Consider the following 7974-nt stretch of genomic DNA (forward strand, 5'->3'; position numbering starts at 1 on the left):
ACCTCACCTTTACACAACATGTATCCAAGTAATTACCTCCCATGCAACTAGGTAGAGATTATTACCCACCATGTTTCCATGCCCCATTTCTCTTCCCTCTCCCTCTTAATTCGGCCAAAGCACTTCCCATCTCTCTATAATTAATTTTCAAACATTACTCTCATTTCATTCTTCTCTCAAGACTCCCTTATCCTCTCAAGCATTTTCGAGTTCTTCATCATCAAAGGTTGATTCTTAAGCTCCTTGGTAATTCCATGATTAACTCCATTGTTTTGTTTCAAGTTTTTACAAAGATCTTTCCTCTTACAGCTCCATTTTCGTGATTATGCTCTTAGAACACCAAAACAACACAAATCTCATCAAGAACTCAAGCTAGGTTCAAAGATTCTTCTTCTTCTTCATCTACATCACAAAAACCTCAAGGTGAGCTTCATACCCCCATATCTTTCGTATTTTTCATGTTTTCGGGGGAAGGATACAAGTCAACTCTCGTTTAACCGTTGGATATTTGCATGTACCATTGTGTTATGTGTTTAACTTTTGGATCTTTACTTGAACATGAAGTTTATCACTTAGATCTTCATAAAAACCATGAGAAAATTATGTGTTGTCTTATATAATACATTTAAACTTGTAGATCTGAGATTATACACTCAAAATAGCAAAAATAAGTGTTGTGTTCAAACATCTATAACCTAAACTCAAAAATCAACTTTTTAACATAAACGTTTTGGACTAATTACGGACTGTTTTGACCACCTTGACTATAATATTTTTCAAAACTGTTTACATGAAAAAAGTTCAAGTTTATACCTTAAAAATGACTACTCTGACGCATTCATACTATTTTTCTACAATTTTTGGCGGTTTTTACAAAACTGCCTATCATTTCAGGAATGATTTCGGACCAGTCTGTGAAGATGAACATTTTCACACTGGTTTGAGGACATTAAAAATTATAATAAAAATTATGAACAACGTAGACTCATTTTCCAAACTCTCAGAGTTTACGGATCCAAATTCTGACTTACGATAATTTTTCTATAATTTTCCTAAAAACAAGGACAGAAAAGTCAAAAACAAGAAATTGTTTTTATCATGCTAAAAGCTCTTATACTTGTGTTAGATGCAAGTTTATATGACTTATACATACTTTTAAAACATCTAGACATGTTAGCTTATATGTATATATATATATATATATATATATATATATATATATATATATATATATATATATATATATATATATATATATATATGAATTGTCTTGAAAAACAAATGAAATAAACTATATCGAGTACAGTTGAAGGTCGCAAACCACACTTTCAAAGAACACATAATTATTTAAAATCATAATTATCTTATTTGCAAGTAAAACGGAGTCATAGTTCACATATATCTGTTAAGGCTCTTGTGAAACACTTCGTTTGACACCTATCGAGTGTACAACCGTAGCCTGTAGATATAACCAGAGTCTCCTGGAGGGAGAGCGAGAGTTTGTGTATAGATCTATACGGGGGTGACACCCCACTCCTGAGTTGTTCGCTACAGTTAGACTAGGCTAGTCTAGGGTGACAAACCTTACCTTAACAAGTCGACGTCTGTAAAACGTCATGATAGGCGGATCAGTCATTATCAAGTACGGTATAGCGACTCACATAGGGAATAACAATACGATTTTGGTTTATGGGAAGCTTACATTTTATCGGTTTTATTAAGCTATAAAACTACAAATCATTTTCCAAGTATTCAGTTTCTTACACTTCCGGTCTTAGGGTTTAAGACTACTACACTTTTACAGGCAGAAAATATCGGATTTTCTGGGAACGTTCGCTTTAGTTTTACAAACAAAAGATAACAAAGGACAGGCATGCATATATTCATAGTTTTGGAACGAGACTTACAAATCATTTTCATAGAAAATATCGGATTTTCTAAAAGAACTATGAGAACTATTCTAAACAAGTGCAAAACCATTTTTATACAAAAATGCTTATGAACTCACCAACTTTTTAGTTGACGCTTTTTCAAAACGACTTGTATTCTCAGGGAACTAGTAACAGGTAATCAGCTTTGCTATGAGATCAAGTGGTGCGGCTTTAATAAATTTTACTTCTTGTTATTTTTGTGTAATTGTTAAACAAGTACAATTTGTAAAACAATGAATGTTAGTATATTGCAAGGTATGAAGTTTGTTTGCTATGTTTCATTCATATTCAATTGTTATGATACTGTACATGAAGTCATCCGCCCCCGGACGTTTCCGACGTCCCGGTTCGGGGGTGTGACAGTTGACAATGTACCAGGTTGTAAGACGACTGGGTGCAAATGGATCTTCAAGAAGAAGACCGACATGGATGGGAAAGTACACACTTATAAGGCGTGATTGGTTGCGAAGGGCTATACTCAAACTCCAGGAGTTGACTATGACGAGACTTTCTCACCAGTAGCGAAGATAAAATCTATTAGGGTTATGCTAGCCATAGCTGCATTTCATGATTATGAAATATGGCAAATGGATGTCAAAACCACTTTCCTAAATGGGAAGTTGGCTGAAGATGTTTACATGAGTGAGCTAGAGGGTTTTGTCGATGCAAAGTACCCTAATAGAGTGTGTAAGCTTGAGAAATCCATTTATGGATTCAAAACAAGCATCTCGCAGATGGAATCTTTGTTTTAATGAGAAAGTCAAAGAGTTTGGTTTTACGAAAAGCGAGGATAAGTCATGTGCATATGTCAAGGCTAGTGGGAGTATAGTTAGCTTTCTTGTATTGTATGTAGATGACATACTGCTCATAGGAAACGACGTCTCAACTTTGCAGGATGTTAAGTCCTGGCTTGGGAAGTGTTTCGCTATGAAGGACATTGGGGAAGCTGATTGCATTCTAGGGATAAGGATATTGAGAAATAGGAGTAAAAGACTAATAGGACTTAGTCAAAGTACCTACTTGGATAAGTTGTTAAAACGTTTCAACATGGAGAACTCCAAGAAAGGAGAATTACCTATCCTGAGCAATACCAAATTGAGTAAGACTCAAAGCCCGAGTACTGATGCCGAGATAGCAGAGATGAGCCGAGTACCATATGATTATGTAGTTGGCTCGATCATGTATACTATGACATGTACTCGCCCTGATGTGGCCTTTGCTTTGAGCATGGTCAGCAGATATCCAAGGAATCCTGGTAAAGCTCACTGGATTGCGGTAAAGAACATTCTCAAGTACCTCCGAAGGACAAAGGACTGGGTCCTTACCCTCGGTGGGAGTGATGACTTGAGAGTGACAGGGTATAGTGACGCCAGCTTTCAGACCGACAGAGATAATTTCTGCTCTCAGTCGGGTTGGGTATTTACCCTAAATGGAGGAGCAGTAACTTGGAAAAGTTCCAAACAGGAGAGTGTAGCTAATTCAACGTTCGAATCAGAGTACATAGCAAAAAGTGAAGCGTCGAAGGAGGCGATATGGCTAAAGAACTTCATCGGAGACCTTGGAGTTGTACCGGATGTAAAGGAGCCTATGGATATTTTCTTTGATAGCGAGAGTGCGGTCGCCTTAACCAAGGAACCAAGGGATAATGGCAGATCCAGGCACATCGACAGAAAATATCACTTCATAAGACATCGGATTGAAGAAGGACTCCTCGTAGTAAAGATGGTATCGTCAGAGGAGAACCCAGCAGATACCCCTACGAAGGGACTGAGTAGGGTTAAGCACTTGCAGCATGCTAGGAGTATTGGGTTGAAGGACGATATTAGTTTTAGTGATTCGATAGCTATTTAGAAACTTGTAATAGATAAAATGTAATTGACATTTGATGATTGAATAAAAGGATTTTTATTTATAAGTAACGTCACTATATTGTGTCAATTGTTTACTATTGTTTCACATTTTGCATGTTTTGACTTCCAGAATAATAAGATTATTCAAACTATCCACAATCGATCATACTTTGGAAGTAGGTTATGAGACTAGACTGTCATGAATGGGTTTGTAAGATTGTCTAAGGTGTTAGACATAGAAAAAGTTTTCTACAACATTCATGAGTGCTCTTGATAGTACGAAACATCATATAGTCTTCAAACCAAGATATATGCGTTGTTGAGTACGAGTTGGTTGTGCATTCATAGTACAAAAACGCATCAGTAACTTGATGTTATAAAACGTATAGTTGTGTATCATTTAACGAGTAGTTAGTACAAGCATATAAGTCAAAGTTTATCTGTTCCTTTTATCCTAAGAAGATTAAAAGCGATATCTTGGGCCCCTCGATGATTTTTCTTGACTTATATGTCGGGCCTGGTCAGGACTCAATTGATGTGTTCAATTAAGTTCTATGTCAAACAAATCTGAAATCGGGAAACAAACTGCTGGACAATAAGTATGACTATGTTCCATGTATTTGTCCGCATGATATATTGAAGAACAGAGGATTATATGATTCCTTATCTAAAGGGTGCATGAGAATTCGACAACGGGTTTTGAAAGCTACAATTGCTAATCGGATTTTGAAGTTGCATTGGCAGTTATAGTTATTAGACTTATCCAAGTGGGAGACTGTTGGATTAGGTGTCTAAGCTCATAACTATAATTGGTATGTACTTGACCCGATAGTAGCATGGTCTATTTTCGGTTGCATTCATCATAATAATTTGATAGGATGGATATTTTAGAAAGAGGTTATTTGTGATTTATTAATATATTATAATTATAATATATTAATTGAGAAATCATATTATTTAATTAGTATTGATCAAGAATTACTTTGGAATTAATTTAGTGATCGAAAGAGACTGATTAAATTAATGGGGACTGATTATGTAAATCAGTGATACATTTGGTTTGGGCTAATGATCCATGATTGATTTGTGAGGGACTAAGCTTATGAGATAGTCCATGAAGTGTTAGTCCAAATCAATTGTTGGATCATAAGCCTAAGTGTAAGAATTAGGGTTTACAAGTAACCCTTGGAATTCTACACTATATATGTAACCCTTTGGCCCTAAAATCGGATATATAAGAGTATTCTAAGAGGATATAGCCGATTTTTTGGTGCTTAAAGCTCTCTCTCATTGTCATCCAATTTTTGTGGTGCTTTGTGAAACATTTGAGGCATCACACTTGAGGTGCTAAACTCTTGAAAGGCCAAATTCTACAAGCTACAACAAGAGGTAATCATCTAACTAGTTTTTATGATTCAGTTATCAAAGTTGTATGCTAGTTAGGCTTCATGCTTTGGAAAAAGAATATTGCATGGATAACTAGAGAAAACTTAGATCCAAAGCATTAGGGTTATATGTGCACCATAGGGATGTTATAGTGCTGAAAACCCATCACAATAAACATACAGCCTAGCATATCCAGGTGCTGGCCTACCCCTTCGGTCTCTTTCAACCGGTAACCACCTAGCATATCAAGGTGTTGGCCTACCCCTTCGGTCTCTTTCAATCGGTAACCACCTAGCATATCAGGGTGATGGCCTACACCTTCGGTCTCTTTCAACCAGTAACCGCCTAGCATATCAGGGTGCTGGCCTACCCCTTCGGTCTCTTTCAACCGATAATCGCCTAGCATATTTGGTTGTTGGCCTATCCATTCGGTCTCTTTGAACCGGTTACAGGGACTATTTCACCCCTACCACTACCACATAATAGCATGCATAATCCTACTGCCAGACATATTTGGGTGCCCGACCTACCCCTTCGGTCTTATTGACCGGATACGGGGTCTATCTCACCCTACCACTATCACATAATATCATAGCATACTAGCACATAAATCATAACAGATAGTGGCATACCAGATAATTATGACAAAGACAATCATCTAACTACAATCTCCTACTAGTGGGTCGGCCTTGGTGCCTTAGATCCACTGCTACCGAGAAGGTAACTCACCTCGATAACTAGAAGTAGCTGCAAAAACTCCGGCTCCGGATATCACCCGACTCAAGCCCCTAAACAAAGAAAATTTCCTTAATTATCCTTACATACTCATGACCCCTTAAGGGTCAACTCTAGTCAAAGTCCAAGTCAAAGTCAACATTCTGGTCAAAGTCAACATTCTGGGTTGACTCAACTCGCCGAGTTGGGCCATCAACTCGCCGAGTTCCATAAATAATAAAACCCTGAATTCGCGATCCAACTCGTCGAGTTCTTTCACGAACTCTTCGAGTTCCTCCTATCAGCAGAATCGGGACACTTCGACCCAACTCGTCGAGTTCCTCTATGAACTCGTCGAGTTCTTTAGTCTGTTAAGCTCTTCTTAATGGATTGAGCTCATATTGTAACATACACGTTTTAAAATCATGTTTTAAGTAAATAATATTATGAAATATTATGTGATATAGATTATTGAGTTCTAACATATAGTTTTTACTACAATTGAAGTAAAACTATGTTTAGAATCATCCAGAATGTTTTGGAAATCTTATGAGATTCCGAACATTAGGCAAATATTGAAATTTAACGAAAATATAAAATTTGAAATAAGTAAAATTTTATTATTGACAGTTGTAGATAATTTCGTTAGAAACATTTAGGCGAAAACCTCATCAAAATCTGAGTTATAACGAAGAAGTTATAACCAATCGAAGATCCATGACAAAACCGGCACGGCGCCGAATGACGTAAAAAGTGAGTTTTTGATAAACTACTTTTTAGCCTTGGTGATCTAAATGAAAGTCGTATTATTTGTTAAACCGAGAATTTTCATAAAAAGAACGCCCAAATCTGACTTCGTATGAGGAAGTTATGATTTTTCTAAGTTTCAGCTTAGGAGTAGACAGCTAAAAACTCGAATTTTCGATCGAGTGATTTTTAGACGACACAACCTAAACGAGAATTGAAGACCTCGTCAACAGTAGTACAACGGTAAAAAGTTTGACGAAAACGGATGTCGGATGAAGAAGTTATGAATTTTTAACGGATTTACCAGCCCCGGTCTGTTAAAAATAATAATATTAAAAATAAAGTCAAAATTAGCCGACCAAGTCTAAACGAAAGTTGTAGAGCATAATTTCCCTACGCGTGCATATAAAGAACGTCAAAAGCGGAGCTCGTATACGAAAGTTATGGATTTTAGAAGTTCGGGGCACAAAAATCAAGAAAAGTCCGAAATCCGAGGAATTTTGCACGGCTGGTGTTCGGCCACGTCACCCTCGTCCGGATCTCGCCCCGTGTCTGAAGCAGCTGCGTCATCCGAGGAGTTGGCCCACTCGCGAAGCGACGCGTGTCGCAGCCGTGTCCGAGCCTCGCACGAACACCTGGCCTCCCTCGCATGCGCGCCACCTGCCCTCGCTGCTGCCACGCGCTTTGCCCCCTTGCTGTCGCGTGTCCCTTCTCGGCTGAAGCTCCGGATCTCCCCTCCTATAAAAGGGACACCTGCGAGCCTTCCCGGGTATTTTGAGAATTTTGGCACTTTTTCACCCTTAATCAATATTTTTAGTATTTTTTGACTTCCCCCGAAGCCCCGATATTATTTCCAACGCCCGAAACACGCCCCAAAGTTCCCGAGAAGCCAGAAAAATTTATCTTTTCGGTTTTGAAGCTCTACCTTCGCAGAGCCCGGTTTTCAAGAAAACTCCCGGTTTTCATTGAAGAAAGTCAATTATAGTAACGAAGTGCTGCACAAATTACTATTTTAACCCCCGGTTATTTCAAGGTGAGTTTAATATATAGGAACAATTGTATGTTATGTGTTATATGTGCTATGTGCTTTTCCATGTTATCATCTCGTGTTATTATTTCTGCTATTTTTATAGCAAGGCTATACCTCTGACCACGAAGTGTATGACATAGGCATCACTTGGGTATTGGTATGTACCGTTGACCATGAAGTGTATGACATAGGCATCACTTTGGCTTCGACAGTATGCTAAGATAAGTCTGAAAGCCTGAATATTCTAGCAAAATGATATTCCTGAGTATTTTTTCTGCCACTTGTGCTGAAACTTTATTGATTGTATATCAAGTAT

Source organism: Lactuca virosa, unplaced genomic scaffold, assembly GCF_052849685.1.
Source record: "Lactuca virosa cultivar CGN04683 unplaced genomic scaffold, Lactuca_virosa_CGN04683_v6 scaffold_38, whole genome shotgun sequence".
NCBI lineage: Eukaryota > Viridiplantae > Streptophyta > Magnoliopsida > Asterales > Asteraceae > Lactuca > Lactuca virosa.